We start from the raw sequence: 21,295 nt of genomic DNA on the forward strand, positions 1-21,295 counted from the left end.
CACCCCCACCGTTCATCTCCCACGCCCCCTCTCTGGTTCTCTGTTCTTGCTCAACTCTGTCCACCTCTCCAATTCTCTTTTTCACCCTCACTATGAGTCTCTTCCCCACCGTTCTCCATTTTTGTCTACTTTTGGTTTTCTCTCTCTCCAGCTTTTTCCTCTACCCTTTTACCCCCTTCTCAGATACTCTCTCCCTCTGGTTCTCCACCACCTGGTTCTCTGATCCCGTCCTCTCTCCTGTCTGATTCTATCTCACTCCGTTTCTTTCTCCTATCCTCCCCTCTCCGACTCTCTTTCCCTCCTCTACTCTCTCCTTTCCTGTCCTTTCCGACTTTCTCTTCCTCTGCTCCTCTCCTCTGCCCTGTACTCTCCTCTCGGACTCTTTTTTCCTCTGCTCCTCTCCTCCCCTCTCCGACTCTCTCTTCCTCTGCTCCTCTCTTCCCCTTTTCACTTCTTTTTTCCCTCTGCTCCTCCCCTCCCCTCTTTGATTCTCTCTTCCTCTGCTCCTCTCTCCTCTCCTCCCCTCTTCAATTCTCTCTTACTCCGTTTCTTTCTCCCTTCTTCCCCTCTCCGACTCTCTCTTCCTCTGCTCCTTTCCTCCCCTCTTTGATTCTCTTTCCCTCCGCTCCTTTCTCCTCTCCTCTCTTCTCCAACTCTCTTTCCCTCTGCTCCTCTCCTCCCCTTTTCAATTCTCTTTCCCTCTGCTCCTCCCCTCCCCACTTTGATTCTCTCACTCTCTGCTCCTCTCTCCTTTCCTCTCCTCTCCAGTTCTCTGTCCCTTGGGTCCTCTTTCCAACTTTCTCTCCCTCCGCTCCTCTCTCCTCTTCCATTCACCTCTGGTTCTCTCTCACAGTCCTCCCTCTCTGGATCCTCACCCCCCCCCTATCCTTACCCCCACAAGCTCTCTTAGCGTCACTCCTGGCAGTTGTTCTTCTCCTCTGGAGCGCAGAGCTGTGTCTCTTCCATTAAGTGTTGCGGGCACAATGACATAAGCAAGGATTAACCAGAGGCAAAACTAGACATTTGTGGGCCCCATAGTAAAACACAACAGATGTGGCTTTTACAGGACAGGAAAGCCCCCATCACTCTTCGACCCCCCCCCCCCCCCCCCCCAGTTACAGGGCCGGCAGCTGGGGGTGGAACAACTCCTGTGTGTTTAATAATGTCGTTCAGGGAGACAGTAGAGAATGTTTGCAAACGTAATGCACATTGTATTAGTATACCAATAGACCATATCATGGGCCCCCACCTGCAACCCAACAGGGCCCCGGTGCTATATCCTCCATCCAGCAGCTGCAACTGAATTCCAACAGGTCACAGGTACTTGACAATTGCAGGTAGGATTAACGATACAATTCTCAATTTTTCATAGCAATGTTTTACAATAAAATATTTTCATTTTTCTGTATAGGGTAATAAAAATTAATAAAGTTGTCCATATGTTTATAGCTTTTCTCATAGCATAGCATTATTATGTTGTAGTATGAAGTGTATAGTTTCCTTTACATTTCCGTGATTCAAATTCTTTATATCTGATTGTATATTTCAATGAAAATGAATAAGGTTTAATTTGAGAGGGGCAAGGCCGCACCTTGCTGGAGGGCAGAGGGGCATTTTCCTCTCTGCTAAAGGATTTGATTATTCCCCCACCTCTGAGGTAGCGGAGTTTCGGTCTTATCTTGCACTTTCAATGATGTACCCCCGATTTCACCTTTCTATAGAAGCACATTTAGACCCACTACAAAGAATGTAATAAAAACTAGCAAACACCCAAAAGTAACGCATGTAATAATGACCGACCCGACATCCTCTCATCTACGACTGAGCAGCATCTTAGGAGAAAAATGTAAATGTTGAAATGAAGGGAGCGGTCCTAGGGCTAGATTTACTAAGCTGCGGGTTTGAAAAAGTGGGGATGTTGCCTATAGCAACCAATCTGATTCTAGCTTTCATTTATTTAGTACCTTCTACAAAATGACAGCTAGAATCTGATTGGTTGCTATAGGCAACATCCCCACTTTTTCAAACACGCAGCTTAGTAAATCTAGCCCCTAATGTGATAGTAGGTGGGACATTGAAGTGATAGTGTCACTCTTTCTGCCATATGGAACAGCAAATCTGGGGATATTTCCATGAAATATAAAGTGGGGAGCAGTTTAGATACACAGGCATACAGTAATACAGGCAATAGCCTTAGGAATTGGGGGCTCGTATCCGGCCATATCTAAGGCTCTGCGAGAGGGGTAACCGCCCAGGGCGTGATGCTGAAGGGGGAGCAGTCTAAGAATATTTTAGGTTCATTTGGTTACAATTGAGGGCTGGGGGCGGCAGTTTCGTCCCAGGCGCTAAAATTTTTATTTAAGGCTCTGACTACAACCATTATATAACTGATTTTGAGTATCAGCAGGAGAACAGTGTATTCAATGAGAAGTCTGCTCCGGACCAGCATTTGCATGGTTCTAGAGTCCATTAACAAAGAAAGACACTATTTAAGCTCAACAGAACCAGTTTGTAACAGGTAACAGGTAAGGAACCAATCAGAATCTAGCTATCATTTTGTAGAACGTACAAGATATCTAGAACCTGATTGGTTGCTATGGGCAACACCTCCACTTTTCCTTTTTAGAAGCTTAAGTCAATCTACCCCTGAGTGGGGCAATATAACAGGGCATCTTCAATAAGGAGAATCATCCTTCTATATTCTTTTCAGCCTGAATTTAGATTTTCAACTAATTATTTTCTCTTATTACTCCCGTTACATCCATTATGCATTATCTGTTCCTCCTAAGGTGCTGTATACTCCGGGTGGCACCCTATAATATCTACGTAGACAAGATTAGAATCATTTATAGTTAATGCATAGTTTATTTGCTTCTGCTGAGCCTCCTGGGAGTTGTAGTTCACCAACAGCTGAATATCCCCCAGCCCTCTGGGACTTCTTTGACGCCAAAAAATTAAAGCCGGCTAGTTAAACGCCGGCCGTGTAGCCATCTCTTCCCGGCCCTTCCCAGTGCAGAGAGGGTTAACTGGCTGGCGTGCGTGAAAACGCCACACGATAATAGAGGGTCGCTGTCTCACATTGAGGAATTAAAAAAAAAAAAAAGTGTCAACCGAAGCCAATAAAGTCCTTTATTTGAATGCCATTAATGGGTTTGGCAGACGTCCCCGCCATTTACATCAGAGGAGCACAGCACAGATTAAGAGAGGCTGGATGCTAATTTGCACATATGGAAATACTCTGCCTCTCCGATGCGATGGCTCTGTTGTGGACAGATGGAATTAGCGAGCGCTCTGAAGCCGTGAAGGCAAACACATCTCTGGGATAACAAAAAAAATAAAAAAATTGCCTCCTACACCCTCAACGGAAATCAAATAAATACGTTTGTGATCTGTCTCCAGTGCTCAGTACGGGATTAAACAATGATAATGGACCAGTGGCGGGTGGCGAGCGCTGTTAAGTGTGTTTAGCAGCAATTATTTAAAGATAGCCCTTGGTAATCACAGCCACGTCTTTAGAAAAGAGGCAGAATATGTTATTGAAACTTTTCCTGTTGATCCTCTCGGTTGTAGGTGACAAATATCAGTAACGGGACTTTACTTATTGGTGCCGGATTGTTAAAAGAAATTTATCACCTTTTTTACAAGTTATGTTAATTGAATCCAGCATAGTTAAAAGTCACAAAAGATAACAAGTTGCTGGGGTGTAAGAGAAATCTGTATCGGACTCAGTATTTATTTTATTCTTGTATAATCGGGGGCCAATTAACCAGCTTTGCTCCAATGAATCTTTAACCTTACATGCACCATGTTTGTTTCCCAGGTGTGTTTGGTGATGGTGTGAGAGGGGTCTGAGTGCATCCGGTTACACCCCCTGCCGGTCCTTCAGCCCTCATAGTTAGTGATTGGTCAGGGAATGACTCCAATCACCTTTACAGCCTCCGGTTAGGGAGTGACGAGCAGGTCGTGGATAGGGAGAAACGAATAGGGGTTAGGTTGTTTATTGACCAATCGCCACCCGCTATCTCCTGCCAGTACGGCGGAGCAGCAGTGATTGACAGCTGGGGAATATATTATACAGATAACTACAGTTAATTGTCGGGGTCGTCCACATGTGAACCGGCCAAAATATTATCAAAGTAATAATTAGTGTATCTACTTGCCGCCCACTAGTTTCTGCCAGCTGAGCAATGGTGCCACCTCGCTCCATACCTCTCGAATGTCCTGATTTTAGGGCTCTATCCCGCCAGAGGACATGTTTATCCGGCAGGTGGGAATGTTGGAGGAAGGGAGGTATGTGATGGGCAACCTGGTGCTTAATAGAGCACCAGCATCTCAGTGGGAACAATGGAAGGAAACAACATGGGATAACATTTCAGATTTCTGTTCTTACAAAGTGTTTCCACCCTCAGATCACTTGAATGTATTTATTTCACCTGACCTGTTTCCGATCTGCGTCTCTGTGATACGGCGCAAAGCAAAGTTTCAGCCGGTGTGCAGAGAGTGCGGCGGAGCCATGTCATACCCCAAAAATAACAGCTCAGCCTGATGAAAAACATACATGGCTAAAGTGCACAGAGGGAGGCCAGAAACAAAAAGTGTACGAGTTCACAAATTAAAGTAACCTGAGGGTGCAACACTACATTAGGGTTTATTTGCTCAGTAAGGCAGGGGTTAAGAAGCCTAGTTATCTTTATAAGCAGGGATGTATCCTGTCTGCCAGAAGATTGGAGCGCAGGAAGGTACTGGGAACGTATGAGACATACAGGAGAGGAAGTGAGACATTGTCGCACACATCTGGGAAGCTGACATATTTCTTTTTGGCGCTCAGATGAGGGTGCCCGGCCTGGTGGGAATGTTCCTGTGAGTGACCCACTGCACAATGCGGATGATGTAAGGTCTAAGTCGTGGCAGTTAACGAGGTCATGCTGCAGAAGCTGGGAGCTCTCACAGGCCACGTCTTCTTCCGGTCATAAGAGAGATTAGCGAGCGCAACTACAAGAGACTAAAAACTCCCCGATACCTGTTTTTTGTTATCTAACTGGATAGAAAGTTCTGTGGAGAGGTGAATGCAGCCTATTAGTTATCTAGGAAACAGAGGTGCCATGGGGGGTCATACAGTATTTGGAGGCATATCTATGTTATGAGAGCAAGAGGAGACCTGCCATACAGGGGCAGAACAGTGCATCAGAGGCCCTATAGCAAAATTTGGGTAGGAGACCGGCTGTGTCCCTCTAGCCTCACAGGCCCCCCTGTTTTTCTGAGCAATCTGGCACAGACACCCCCAGCACATGTGCCTGTTAAGATGAAGCCTCTGTTGTGAGCAGTGTGGGTCCTCGGGGGAGGAGCAAGGGTCTCGGAGGGGTGGTCAACTCGGCTTTTATGAGCTCTGTAGTGGCCACACCCCCTGAAGTTCCAACCTTGCTTTCATAGTGAGATCACTGTGTCAGTATTTCAGGTGTGGTTTTTTTAGCTTTGTTTTTTTAATACAAAACATTATATCTGCCTCAAAACTTGAAGACTAGAAAACATTAGACTACCAGGCATTATAAGCTCAGGAATACAACACTGACAGACAGTCTACCTCTAATAAGCCCGCGGTATACCTGGCGTTAACGTCTTTTTAAAGGGAGTGCTCATGTACTCCTCTCTGTCAGATTTTAGAAACCCTACACATCCTTGTTGACTGGAAATTAAACTCTTAATTAGAAGGGAATGACCTTTGTTGTTCCAGAATTCGGGTTGGGCACAAAAGCTCCGCCTACCAAGAACCGTTCTTTACAATTTTTTACACATACATGTGACAGCTATGTACTGGCAGTAAAACATATATGTTCAAGCCTTGGAGATTCTTCTTGAAACTTGGTCCATACTTCTCTTATATAAAATTAGATGCGTATTTCACTAAACATACACTAAGTAGCAATGCCAACCAACCCAGCCCATCAGGCAAACGTCTCTCTGGTCCAGTATTCCTCACTTACTTATTGACTGTAGTTACTGGGTTCAGTTATTTAATTGCTGTATAACAAGTCATTTCTATCACTACATTAACTGAGACATTCAATCAAACAGAGGCAAATACCAGTCTTATAAACGTGTCACGTTACAAGTCTAATAGTTAGCATAATAAGTTACTGCTGGACAGGATTATCTAACCACAAATCATTTTGTAATCTAGTCGGACTATGGTACATTATATATGCCAACATGCAGGCTTGCTGATGGTGGGTGTGACGTAGAGATGTTCACTGACCCCCGTGTTCTGGTTTTGGTTTTGGATTAACTTCGTGTTTTGGTTCCCAATTTTTATTCTAAAATCCCTATTTTTTTTCTTGTTAAAATCACATATTTTTGCTTTTTTCCCGCCTACATTTTTATTAATCTCAATAACACTAATTTCAAGTGATTTGCAGTCAATTTTGATCACCTCGCAGGTCACTATATTATTTTCATACACTTTCAAACAAAGACTGCAGATTTAGAAGACCAAGCCTGCCAGATCTATTATTTGTATTTCAGCAATGACAATTAGTAATGGAGCAATGGAGCTCTCCTCTTTGTGTGTTACCTATATAACACAGTACAATGTGACTGCAGATTTAGAAGACCAAGCCTGCCAGACCTATTTCAGCAATGACAATTAGCAATGGAGCAATGGAGCTCTCCTGAATGTCACTGTAGACTTTAAAGAACACTGCTACCCCTCCTCTTTCTATTCTACCTATGTTGCTGCCCAACTGCTCTACAGACTGTGCTACCCCTATTGTGTCCCTCTGTGAAATGGCGCTGAATCGCCGTGGAGGGTGGTACTTGTAGAATCCAAAGCTCGCGAGATCCAACGACATAACGATGACGCTTTGCCTCATTTTTCAATTCCGAGGGCGCGAGGAAGTATCGAGCCGGTTCGTCTCGGTACTCAGATCTGCTAAGTTCAGGTGTGTTCATTTCTTGGAACTGAACCGAGCCTAAGCATCTCTAGTGTAATGACATTTTTGGTATCCTAATTGCTTATTTTATTAATAAATTGCAAGATGAATAATATTTTGTTTTAAGATATTGGGCCTGATTCATTAAGGAACATAAATGCCGATATGTGCCGTATTTTGCCCAGAATTGGACCATATGCCAGTAAACTCAGCCATGCCCAATTCATCTTTGAATGCAGGACCCTTACTAAAGTTTATGATTTCATGGGCGAGGAAGGGGCGTATGCACATAGTCATTGTACAGTAAGGGCGTTCCAAGCTCGAGCGTTGGGTATCTCTCAGGTACGTGGTTTTCTGTCGTATCACGTGCACCAGCTACAGGTCAGGTGTAAGTGCTGAGTGATAGTAATGATGGCTGTGTATTCAGCTAGAACATGTGTTTGCAATCAGCAGCAACTGTAAAAATACATTACATGTACGCAATTAATAACACCCTGATGAATGTATTTCATGTTAAAAATAAATCTGAATTTTTTTTCCCCTAAATGTTTTTTCAGTAATTACTATATTATTAACACGTGACAATAACTGAATTTTTTTTCTGTGCATTCTGCTGGGACTTTATATCACACATATATATGTTGTGTCTGTCTACATATGACAAGTACCATATAAGCAGAGCGTACCTACACCTGTATTCCACAAGGGACGTTTCTTCAGATCCGCTTGTAGTTGAACAAGGATGTGCGTATGCCCAAATTACATGTGTTGTTAAAAAATGCACAATATGTTATGTGGCAATGGGAGTGGTTTGCCACAGGCCTCTCAGAGTGGAATTGGCTATGGTGCTAACTGTCTGCAGGTAAAAGGCTGCAGACAAAGTTATATACAGGTGTAGCATTGTGCTTAAGTTCAGTAATGTACAGGTCAGAGACATGTGGTAAAGTAAATGTAAAAAGTGATTTACTTGCATGGTTTAATGTGTTTGTATCCACAGCTAGCAGCAGAGCTGATAGGGGTGGCTGTGCTGATTGGGTGTTACAGATCACCTGAGGATCCCTTCTTTAAAGACAAGGTGGGAGTGTCACCTGTCAGTCATCCAAGCCTGTGGGAGGAGACCTGTGTATTTAACCTGGAGTTGTGCTCTTGTTAGGTGTGACTGACAGGTGACACTCCCACTTTGTCTTTAAAGGAGGGCTCCTCAGGTGTTCTGTAACACCTAATCAGCACAGCCACCCCTATCAGCCCTGCTGCTAGCTGTGGATACAAACACGTTAAACCGTGCAAGTAAATCACTTTTTACATTTACTTTACCACATGTCTCTGACCTGTACATTACTGAACTTAAGCACAATGCTACACCTGTATATAACTTGGTCTGCAGCCTTTTACCTGCAGACAGTTAGCACCATAGCCAATTTCACTCTGAGAGGCCTGTGGCAAACCACTCCCATTGCCACAGTTAGTTGTGCGTGCCTTACTGAATAAGGTCTATAACTATTTAAACTTCACAATGTTCTCATGTCTAGGATTGCTCCCCAGCTATACATAAACGTACCGCTGCGTCCGCCAGTAATGGTCATTTCTCCAGGGACTGACAACCTGGAGAACTTTGAATGAATCCACTGTTCAGTGCCAATGTCTCGATAGACCTGATTGGACAGCTACCTGGGGCTGTCTCTGGGTCCTAAGGACAGTTGGTTACTGAAGTCTGCAGTTGACAGTGAAACGATTTCACAGTACAGTTAACAGCCTGGAGCAACCGGGGGTCCCAGAGCCCCAGGTGACCACTGTAAACGTCCCCCCTTAACATTATTTTTTTTGGTGTCTCTTCCTACCAGGGGCTGGCTGGTAAATTTTATAAAGACTTAGCTCATCAGCAAGGAACCATTAAAAGATAAAAAAAATACAGGTAGCCCGACCTAAGGTAGCCACTATGGGACCGACCCTGAGGGGGGGGGGGCGCGCAGATGACCCCCAGCCCAGCCAGACCCAGCTTCTTATAGATGTCACAGACCAGACACAATACTTTCATGCTGGTGTTCTGATAATAATGAGATCTGAAGCTTCTCTACAAAGATAACCTGCAGCCGTCTCCTGGCTCACTTACAAGACCCCTGAAAAGTGTTGCGTTGCCCACCCTGTATGAAGACTCGCAGCATGTGAGTTTCATTAGAGTACGGCTCTTAAACAACTATCGTATATCCTGGGAGGTCCCTCTCCTGACTTCACCAAATCCATCATCACTCATTAAGATATTAAGTTTAAGCACTAGACAATCGCTTGTGCATTATATCCAGTAATATGACTTCTCCTGTCCCTGCTGCTCATTCACTCCAGTCACGGGCAGGTGTTGAATTCGGGAGGGGTGATTCAGACTTTAATATCTATACACACCTCTTTTCCATAAGTCCAGCGTACCTTATACTGCTTGTAAGGAGCCTGCCCCACAACACAAAGGGAGAACATTCCTTCCTCGCATGAGAACTGGGCTGGGCGCTGCCGAGACAGAGTTAAAGCTCAAAACAAAAGTGACCTTTAAAAAAAAAAAAAAGAGTCTTACCTGTGTGACTTTCCTGTTACCACAAGCTCTAATCATCATTCCTGGAATGGGAAAGGCTTTTGTGCCTGGGCAATGATTTCACCAAGACGTTTCTACCGGATCTGATTCATTGCAGTCCGAAGCCAATAAAAGCCTCTGTTGTTTTCTTAGATCACTTCAAAAAATTGCTCACGACCTTGAACCAAGCCTTTGATTATTTGTACACCTTAGACACCTCCAGGTGAGCCGGACGGTGCTGCTGTGAAACGTTTAACACACACTAAGTAATTACTGGCATAATAAAGTTTTCTGTTTCAAAAATCAAAGCTGTTAAGGTTATTGATACCTTCTGATACATGACGTTCTAAGGATCGTTGACAAACTAACATGCGACAGAAATGCCATTTTGTGACTTCGCAAGCCTATATTTTCCAAATTGTATATGGTCCTAAACATGGCGAGTTGTGTGGTGGAACAGGTCATTTGTTCCATCAACAAAATCTTCGCATTCAGTTTTTGCTCTCCCATTCTGCGCAATTCCGCAGCGCATTTGCAAATTTGCATTTTGTGGACTTTACGCTCTAAAAATAGCAGTGGCTGGGATAAGATTGGTAATACTAAAACTAAATTTTGCTACGGATTCGTGCAAAGTTTTTTGTCCAAATACAGAATAAGAAATGATTCTGCAAACAGTTATGAAATGTTGTTTTTCTGTTTATTTAGTTAGGTAAGAAGGTGTCAAATTCAGTATTGCAAAAACTGTCTACTGACAGGTGAATCCAGATATCAGGGCATGCATGCAGGTAACGGCCCCCCTCTGCGACCATGGGACAAAACAGGATTTCCTGTTGTCGTGTGGGTCAAGATATTCAACTGTGAAAAGAGTTCATTTATGGGATCGCTCCCCAGGGTCTGATTATCCTATAGTAGACTGGCTATGATTCAACCTGGGGTGCAAGGCGCTTGTGGAAGGGGTGCAAGATTTTTGTTGGTGCAAAATTGTGACAGGCAGAGGTAAAAACGGAAATTATTTTTAAAATATAAGAGACTAGTTGTTCTCCAAATTAAATAGTAAACCTGCATGCAAAATGCAATAAAGATTTAAATCTTCCCAAGGTAAAGGCTGAAGACAATGGGTCATCCTTAGGCGGGCGCTCGAGTATAAGCGTTTAGTAGAGACAAGGAGGGTGCAGGTGCAAACATAGCAGCCCCTCCCCCTTCACATCTTCACCCTCAGTAGCGCTCGTTCATACCCACCTTCTGCTGTACAGTTCTGATCGCAAAGAAAGTCAGATGAGTGACAGTGTATGCTGTGACCCTTTAAAAGCCAAGTGGAGTGAAATTTAAAAAAACACATTAACATCACCATTGGGCAGCACGGTGGCTCAGTGGTTAGCACTTCTGCCTTACAGCACTGGGGTCATGAGTTCAATTCCTGACCATGACCTTATCTGTGTGGAGATTAGCTGCGGAATTAGTGGCGCTATATAAGTAAATGGTGATGATGATGATTGGTGGATGGGGGAGCGGGTAAAGGAAACTGGACTTTAAATTAAGTACAAGTTAGTTTTTACCTACCGCGTATTAGCCTGCTGTGTAAGGCGAGAGAGAGCGCTATGAGCATATTATCCTAGGGCGGCCTGAACCTTTAATCAGACCCCGGCATTCCCTGTTTAGCAGAGGGCTGCAGAGCCAGGATCGAGCTGTGTATTAGAAGAAAAATCAGAAAGTTGAAATGAATGAAGAGGGTCAACCTAGAGTGATGGAATTTGTAGTGACAGTTATACAATCCTACGTAGAACATTGTGCACAAGGGAACTTCCCAAGCAAGGAAGTAGCTGTGTGACTATTTATGGACTAGATAGACAGATAGGTGCATGTCCTACTGGTAATATCTGAGCCTTTCTGTGTTTCTGTTATGTGTTTATTTACTTTGCAACACCCAAGTCCAGTCACCGAATACCTAACAAAGCCATTGACATGGAACGTCAGATATTTCAGTTCTGTACAACGATCGCGTCTTCATGCAGCAAGGAAGCAGTTAATGATCTTACATGACAGTTCCAGACTAGACATAATTCTTCAGCCTTGTAATGTTGCTTTAGGGTGTGCACAGGATCATTATGCAAGACAACAATTGACTAATTAGCCTTAAGGCTGGACAGGACTTGTTAAGTTTAATAAGATATTGCAAAAGTTTCTCTGTGGTCACTGAGCCAGAATACGGCTTTGTTTCGTGAGCAGGAAGTTCTCCTTCTTAATAATTCTATTATTATTGTTATAATTATTGGTGGTTTGTGAGACACCAGTCTGCTCCGCAGCTCCGGACAGAGGGGAGAACATATAATACATAAAAGTGTAATATAAAAAGTATACAAAATAGGCAGATCTGAAGCCACAGGGTAGGGAGGGCCCTGTCTGTCAGAGAGCTCACAATCTAGTGGGAAGAGGGCACGGCTGAGAGGAGAGGAGCGAGTGTGGCTCAGAGTGGAGATTGGGGCAGTAGTGAGGGTGTATTATAAGTGGGAACTATTGGCTGACACCTATTATCAGTGCATTTGTGCTGTTATATGTAATAGGCAGGTCTCTATATAAAGCCTCAATAAGTTATATGCGTACTGCAGAAATATAGCCGTTCTCCATAGCAAGCCCATAATAGCTGCCCTATTGGGATGCAGCGTATGAAGGGTTTGATTAAGGGAGGGCTAGGTTAATGGCCCCTTAGAATTAATAGCATCAGTGTTTGTTAACTACAGCTTATAAATAAGAAGCTGAGTGACTACTGAAATATTAGTCATTCTCATTTTTTATAATAATTGCTGCTGAAAACTCCAACCAAAGCCCTTTTTGGCTATTTATTTTAAAATCCTTATGGTATATATTAAATGATGGCTACACAATTAAAGGATTATAAGTAATTAATGGGGAATATGATCCCATTGTCAAAATTGTTTTGAGGTCAAGGGATAATAGTAAGATCTCTTACTGTGTAATTGTAGTTTTTAACCATCAAATTCGAAAGTAGCTGCCGTTACCAATAGCAATGGATAACCCAGCACGAGATACAGACAGACTGCTAGAACAATGATTATTTTGCAAACCTATATCAATCTAATTGCTGCTGGTGAGATTTAAGTAGTAATAAAATGTTTGAAACTCCAACATTTGTTTATCATATTAAATGTTAAAAGCCTACCTGGTCTTTTCTTTGTGAATTAGTCTAAGTGTAATGAGGTATATTTTTATATAAGACATATATATATAATTAAGAGATCTCATATAGTGAGAAGCACTTAGACAGGTGGTTACCTACATGAATAAAGAAACACACTATAGGAGAATAATTATACTTTATTTGACAATATATCATACCTCATAGCGAGGCTCTTTCCACCATTTTAATCACATGTTTCCAGTCACAGTTTTTTCACTTTGATTGTTTTTAAATATTTTGCTACAAACTAACTTGAATCGAGTGGGAATTTATTTGAATGAATTTAATAAAGTTTTACTGATATTAATTGTGTTATCCATATAGAGCACTCTTTTCTCTTTGATTCTAACATATACATTTTCTAATGTTCTGGGTGCGCCACCTGATGATTCATTTTATTTGGATATAATATTAAACATTAAATGAATAAGAAAATTATGATTCAGGAATGTGAAAACTTTTTTTTTCCCTTTCCTTTACGGTTTAAATGTAAGAAGTGTCAGTGGCGTTGGTGGTAGATGTTAAACCACAAGAAGCTTTTAGGCTTAACCAATTTGCTGGTTTTATTTCAGAACTTGTTGTAACAGATGATATATACATATATACAGTTGCTCACAGTTGGTACTAACTGTAACAGACAGGCAGTGGGACAAGCTTATACAGTTAATGTACTTAACACTATTATAGTACATTAATATATGCAGGTGATAATAAGCTTATATTGGGGTTAATGTCAGAGAACAGGTTGCTCATATATATTTTGTGCCTCCGCTCACTTTATATATCTATATATAAGTAAGTTTTGCACAAAAAGGATGCAGCTCCAGTGATCACGTCTTGACAGTTCAACTGTCACTGGAAGAACCTGCTGAGAGGGGAACTTCCTGTCTCTGCATGCTCAGTAGAGCGGCTGGAGGATGCCCCACTTCCTGTCTTCACTAGATCACAGAGGACACCACTACCAAGATGGGAGAGGGAGCGTAGCCTTCCATATTAACAGGAGTAGAGTAAGCTCTAATAAAGAGGGGAGTTTTTGGAAAGCGTTGAAAGATTTGAAGACTGGGGGAGGGTTTTATCAGTCATTGTAGGGAATTCCTTAAGTGGGGAGCAGCATGGGAGAAGTGTGGCAGGCAGGAGTGAGAGGTATTTATCAGAGAAGTGGTAAAGGGCAGTTCAGACGGAGATCTATGAGGGCGGAAGGGGGGTTTGAGATGTATGATGATGTGATGTTACTAAGGTCTTTGTAGGTGAGGGTGAGTAATTTTAATTGGATTCCGAAGGAAATAGGGGGCTCTGGAGGATATGTTCAGTGAATTTGGAGCGTCGGGGACCAGTCTTGCAGTGGCATTTAGGAATGAGTTAAGCAGGTATAGGTGACTTTTGGGAATGCCAGACAGGAGGAGGTTGCAGTAGCTGAGGCTGAAGAATGAATACGTTTTGGTTGCATCTTAAGCATCTAGTAATAGTTAAAAGGTGGAAGCAACACGACTGAGAGAGAGCCTGGATGTTAACAGCCGAGCAGAGGGAAAGGTCAAAGCTACTGTGGAGAAAATAACCAGATGTTGTGGACTTCAAAAGAAGAAAAGTAGAGTGAAAGTTCCGGGGGTATAACTTGGAAGATTGTGGATGAAGAAAGAAGAGCCACTACTGCTCCACCTTGTCTGTTTCTGGCACAGAAAGAGGAGGTAAGTCAGCTTTCTGTACTGATAAGGTAGCTTACCTGTTCTGTAAGAACACCCACTCTCCATCCACACTCCCACCCGTTTCCTGCACTCGCCCCAATAACCGTCGCCTCTCCTCTGCACTAAACACCTCATCCAACACCAGATTTCAAGATTTCTCCCACGCTGCCCCCCTCCATTGGAACGACCTCCCTCGCTCCATCCATCTGTCCCCTAATCTGAGCTCCTTCAAACGGGCACTCAAAAATCATCTTTACCTCAAAGCCTACCAGCCATCTACCTAACCTTCTCCAACCTTCTTCACCTTCACGCTCTTCCTCTACTGACTCCTCTCGTGCCCGCTGTCTGTTTCACCTCCCTTTAGTAGGGAAGCTCTTACGTGCAGGGTCCTCTTCCGTCTCAATTCCATTTCTTCTTCTCTTCACCCATTGTACTTTCTGTGCTTGGATCTATTGGAGTTTTAGTTTTACTTGTCGCGTTCTGTATTATTGTACCCTATAGAGTCCACTGTTTGTATTGTACTTGGTAATTGTATTTGTACGGCGCTGTAGAAACCTTGTGGCGCCACATAAGAATAATAATAATAATAATGATAAGGAGTGTGAGGGATTTTTAAAAGAATAAATCATGGATAGATTTGAATTTGTTACAATCAGATTTCTAGTTCCAGAATGCATAGGAAAAAAAGGAGGTAGGGTAATGGCGAGATGTGAATAAGGTTGAAGGGTTTGGGAGTACGAGGTGAATCAGAAGTTTTGTCGAAGAGAGAAGCGTGAGCAGATAGTGGTGATCGTACAGAGTTGGGTGAGATGTCGCCAGAAGCCATTAGAAGGAGCAGGGTGAGTTGGATACACTTTCCAAGGGTTATTGCTGGACAGTCGCTGTTGATTTACAGTCCATTCATCTCCAGCTGTCAATGACAAGATGGTAAATAATGTGGAACAAATACCAGCAAATGCACAGCTATGTGTGACCTTTCCATAACCGACTCACCTGCTGCCTTAAAGGCAAACTCCACATAACTATAATATAGTAATCTATGTCCTATAACCTACAGATACAACACAACGCTCTCCACCTTTACTTTCCCAGACACAGGTAATATTAGGCACCTGTAAAATGATATGGAGGATCCAGTCTCACAGCAGCCGTGGTTTGGGGGTCAGTAGGTTATTTGAGCATAGAAAAAGAATGTAAGCTTTCAGTGAACATTGTACAGGGGGGGGGGGATCAGGTAGGGTAGCCCAGGGGGTGTAAGAAAGCGGTTCGTAAATTTGACAGACCTGTTTGTTGTTACTCCTCAATGCTGGTAACACATTTCCAGGTTTATAAACTCGATTTTGCATAATCAGCAGAGATAAGAGAAACAATGAACTCACACAGTTGGTCACATTATCGGAGAGGACATTCATGCCATAAAAAAAGAAGAGAAGTGAAAAAGTCTCGTTATGCGGCTAATGGAAATCAAAATACAACTCGAAAAGGGTAATTCCACTAATAACTGTAAATCTTAATCCACTATTCTCCTTGATTATGAGGGTCCATACTATAGTCCAATTATGAGAGTCCATGCTATAGTCTAATTATTAGAGTCGATACTATAGTCCAATTATGAGAGTCCATGCTATAGTCCAATTATGAGAGTCCATGCTATAGTCCAATTATTAGAGTCGATACTATAGTCCAATTATGAGAGTCCATGCTATAGTCCAATTATGAGAGTCCATGCTATAGTTCAATTATGAGAGTCCATGCTATAGTCCAATTATGAGAGTCCATGCTATAGTCCAATTATGAGAGTCCATGCTATAGTTCAATTATGAGAGTCCATGCTATAGTCCAATTATGAGAGTCCATGCTATAGTCCAATTATTAGAGTCGATACTATAGTCCAATTATGAGGGTCCATACTATTGGACATCTTTCCTTTGTGCTGTCGCGGTACCTGGTAAAACTGGGCATAGTCAATGGAGGGACTGACTTGCAGAATAGGGCGCAGAGGAGCGCAGTTTCGATCCTGCCTCTTGCAGCGTCAATACGCCACTTACCGCCACCAACATAATTACATTTCAAAGTCCCAACATCTACAATTCTGTTGGGTCCCTGGCTTCAATAAATTAGCACCACAAAATGTAAAAATTTTTCTTCTTTATATGGGATTCATAAATGTTTTATTTCTTTTTTTACTTTTTATATATAAATTGCTGTCTGGTAACTTGGTAATCACTGAGCCTCTTGGTTTTGTTTTAGTGCTAGTGTAAGGGTTTTGTGCTGTCCGTTCTAGGTGAAGACCCATCGGTGAAAGTCTCCTCTTATCTCGCTGTCCGCAGGCCGCAGTTTCAGGAACGGGTCGGTCAAGTAAAGGTCTACCAGCTAATCGTTATTCTCTATTCGGTGGAGGAATAATGTGACTATTTATAATCGCTTTTCTGCAAGTACATGGGTGAGGACGGTGGCTAGGGGACCCTACACATATACAAGTCACGTGTTCTTATAAATGTACAATTGTATATAAGATACAGTTGCATATAAGATAGAAGTGAAGAGAGCGCTATGGTCTAGCCAAAAGCTCCCACACTTTTCTTCTATAGGTTTGTGAACTTTGGTATAGTGGGTTTCCATCTTGCAACAATGTAGCCTTGGCCATAATTAACCGGAGAAGTCTGCTTCGGTAATTTAACTGACAGTAGGAGATTTACAGCTATTTATCAATATCTTTAACTGAGACATTGTATTAAGCCAACTCTTGGACCCAAAAACTGTCATTATCCAACCACCCTAAGAGAGGCGCTATCTTCATTTCGCACCAAGCTCTGATCGACCTTCATTTTCCGAAACACCTTTCACTAGGAGCTGGATTTAAATTGTGGTTTTAGGCCAGACTTTTATGCCCAAATGTGGACCTTCTTGCAATGTAGTTCCCACCATGAAACTTTAACCACATTACTGACCAGGAGCTATCTTACACTAGCTCAGTTATTAAAAATTTTCCACCCCCTATTTCCAAATTGTTGTCTCACAACCAGACCTGCTCCGTATTTCCTGAGCTTGGCCCTGACCAGTCCCAACGCCGTCTCCCAAATACCAACCAGAGGAACACAACCAATGTTTGAAACCAGAGACAGCCTAAGATTTGTTACACACCACTTTCTAATGTGCTCAGAAGTTGTCACAATATTACACAACATAACTGACTTTGCGCTAGCAGAATAAACTTTATTGCTATTTAAAATGCCCAAATTTGGAGGCATTCAGATTTGTACAGCACAAAAAGTAAATCTTTCACAAGAATAGCATGTCAGACAATCCATAAAAATAATTCCAAATAATGATGCTCATATAATCACTAAGCTAATGGATGATTAAAAAAAAAAAATTGTGAAAAAAAAGAATTCATGAAATGGCCTCTCCTCAGCGTAAGTCAGGAGGGGGCTTCTGTGAGGATTAACACACCCCTAGGTGCAAAATGCCCCCCCGCTGTGTGTTAATCCCACATAACCCGCCTCTGCTTCCTATTATTGCTTATTTATTAAACGCTGAAATGCCATTCTGCTTAGATCTGTTTTCTCACATAAAGATTCAATTACAGGAGGGTTACACGCCGATGCCTGCTGGATATTTCAAGGGGTCACAATGTGCATCGTATTTCCCCGATCCCGGGCCACGCCACACCACAAGAGTTCCCCTGAATGGGTGACATCCGTGACAGTGGCCTTTACCTTCTTCATTCAAAGTCACCGTACGAGCAGACAACACATCCTTTTTTAATTAAAAACAGGATTAAGAACATAATTACATTCAGTTTATTTGTTTTTTTTTCTTTCACACAATTTCTGCTCTTGCTCGAAAGACACTTTTGCTTCATTGTATCTGTGAAATCTATCGCACGTATATCTTTGCAGAAATTAAAATAAATAGTTTTCAGGAGAGGTGAAGCGAAGACTTGATAGTGTAGACAACATAGTTTATTATATTGATATTTGTAAACACAAAACAAGTGGAAAATAACATGCAACTATTTTATGAGTATTGTCAGGTATATGGTAAATATTGAGAATTGTAGTTGTACCCAGAGAGCAGGAGCCTGATTTTTTAGTGATCTTATCTGCCGTTTTTTGCTTATCTTAAGCAAATCCACTCTGTGCATGCTCAGTAAATGGAGATAAGCAAAATCCACTGCGTAAGTGAAGAATATCTTAAGTTAAGATGAAAATCCATTTTAACTTCACTCTTATCTCCCCGTTTCTTCTTAAAAATAAGCATATTAACTTTTGCACAAGATAAGATCACTAATGAATCAGGCCCCAGATTATTATCCCAGGACAACGGAAATGAACAACTGTGACTGATGAAATAAATACAGGCTAGAAGGCACAGATGTAAACGGCACAGATAAGGTGGTAAGTTGGTGTATTTATTAAAGTGGCAGGAGGGTATGTGTAAGCCAGAGAATTATCATCTGAAGGTGGAGAACCCTTTAATAGAAGGAGAAAGCATCCAGGTACGTCGGCATTTCCCAAATTAAAAACAGGAGCAAAAACACACTATTGCTGTCATTTAGGAGGTGATGTCGTGTTAGATGCAAAATGGGATTAAACTATGAAAAATGAGCGTGTTTCCCCCCATATGAAGAGTTGTACACATCTGGATGCCTCCGTCTCATCAGCGTATGTACCTTGTTTATGACAAGTCATCATTGCTGCGTATTTGCTCTAGAGATGCTCACTGACCCCCGTGAACTGGTTTTGGTTTTGGATCTGGATTAGCTTCGTGTTTTGGTTTTGGCAAAACTGCCCTCGTGTGTTTTGGTTTTGGATTGTTTAGAAAAAATACTAAAATGTGCTAAAATCACATAATTTTGCTCCTTTTTTGTTCGTACATTATTATTAACCCCAATAACACTAATTTCAAGTAATTTGCAGTCAATTTTGACCACCTCACAGGTCACAATGTTATTTTCATACACTTTCGGACAAATACGGCAGCGACCTGGCTGGATGGTAAGCGACAGAGCAATGACACAAACACACGGCAGTTCCTAGCACATCTAGGACACATTGGCACACAGCAGTGGCAGAAAAGAAAAGTGGTGCAAGATGCATTGCTTGGAATACGTCATGTGTGTTCCATATATGTCCGGTATTAAATGCCGGATCTGGGAAGCACGGCTAGCGATCCAAAGACCTAGAGATCCAGTTCAAACAAACGTGTTATGTGAGGCTACACAACTAGAGTGCGCTGGGAATTTTTACATTCTAAAAATAGTTATTGTTAGAATAGAATAGAATTCTACCACCCCCATGTATTATTACAGGTGCAAATGCTTTTCCCAACAAACAGGTCCTTTAATTGTTTTGTTTTAAATTATATTTTGCTTTTAATGTAAATCTTTAATTTTATAATCTGAGCGAAATTCACTGCGATAAATTAATTTTGAGATGAAAATCGTCGAATAGAGCGTCTTAAAACAATTTACCATGAGGGAGCTATGAGGTTCTGCGTGGCTCAGATTTAAACGTTGATATATAAAGTATGAGAAAGATAATCTTCATTTATCCCTTAGAGGTGCGTTTTAAGATGGACAGATACAGCCAGTGCTACATCACAAGTCAGACTCCTCTCTTCCCAATGTAATATAGGCTGGGAGTCTGCTCGGGGTGGGGGCCCGGTTCTGAGAGATATAAATTCTGACCTCGTCACACAGAGTTGCATAATCAGCGCAGCCAGCATGGAGAGAACTGAACTGGAGACAATTCTGATTTGTCTCCCGTTATGTATTTTACAATTTAATTGCTCTTCTCTAGGTCGTATCGTCCACACAATTAGCCATTGTGGCATCTTGCACATTACAAAAGGTAATTTTCCGCTAGTTCTGTGTAATAAAAACTTGACCAAACACTGCGTCCTGGGAGGAATCTGTCATTTAAATTGTAGTCACTTATGATCTTCTGCTAATTCACAGAAAATATCATCATGAAGGGAACGTTTCCCTGAAATTCATTTATTCAATAAATAGGTCTCTGGGAGAGCATTTACGTTTATTAGAGTACTCTGACTCAATTGGCGGCCTGGATTATACAGAATGCAGGGACAACCTTCCTGCCAGGGATAACATGTCCCAGTTTTCTTTCATAGGTAAAAGCATGGGCAAGAGCTGAGCATGTGTGGAATTGTTTGCAGGAACAGTATTCTCTTAGAGTAGCTGCAGATATTGAATAAGATTTGCAAATAAATTAAGTTTTGGTTTTATTCCCGGTATCTAAGTTTGATATGCAATATAAAATATATAATGTCGACACTACACCCCTGAGATAATTGGCCCTCGGCCCACTTGGTAGTTTATCGGAAATGCTGACTACAGTTGTATGAAATGATATTCGTGCTGATTAGTTCGAATGACGCATATTCATGGATCACAGTGGATTTCGCAAACCATGGTCTATACTAGTGAATTGGGGACTGTGACTGGATCACTGATAAGTAACTTCTGGTATGAATTTATTTAAAGGAAATAGCGCAGGGCGCATATTTATATAATTGCATATGCACTTATTTTTTGTATAGTATATATTCTGAGATAGGAAATCGTTATTTCTGATACCAGGGTAGAAACTGGTTTTTCCTCTTTTCACCTCACTAAAGAATATGCGTTATTTCTGATGCATATGTCTGATACAATAGGCCTTTGTGGACGGAGGTCTTGAGTGTATTGGGATGTATTTAGTATGGAAGTGTCATTGTTTGGGATTTGTAAGATTGCTAGTGGAAACCCCCAATTAGGCATGTGTGGAAGAGAGTCTGATAGCAGGAAGTGCTAATGAAGTTTTGTGATGAAGTGTCAGATGCCTGCTCTGGCCAAAGGCCCAGCAGGGGGTCATTACTGTGTGGCCTTTTGCCCATAGTGAATTTCATAGATAAGCGCACATTTTGT

This window comes from Mixophyes fleayi, chromosome 12 (genome assembly GCF_038048845.1).
Source record: "Mixophyes fleayi isolate aMixFle1 chromosome 12, aMixFle1.hap1, whole genome shotgun sequence".
Taxonomy (NCBI): domain Eukaryota; kingdom Metazoa; phylum Chordata; class Amphibia; order Anura; family Limnodynastidae; genus Mixophyes; species Mixophyes fleayi.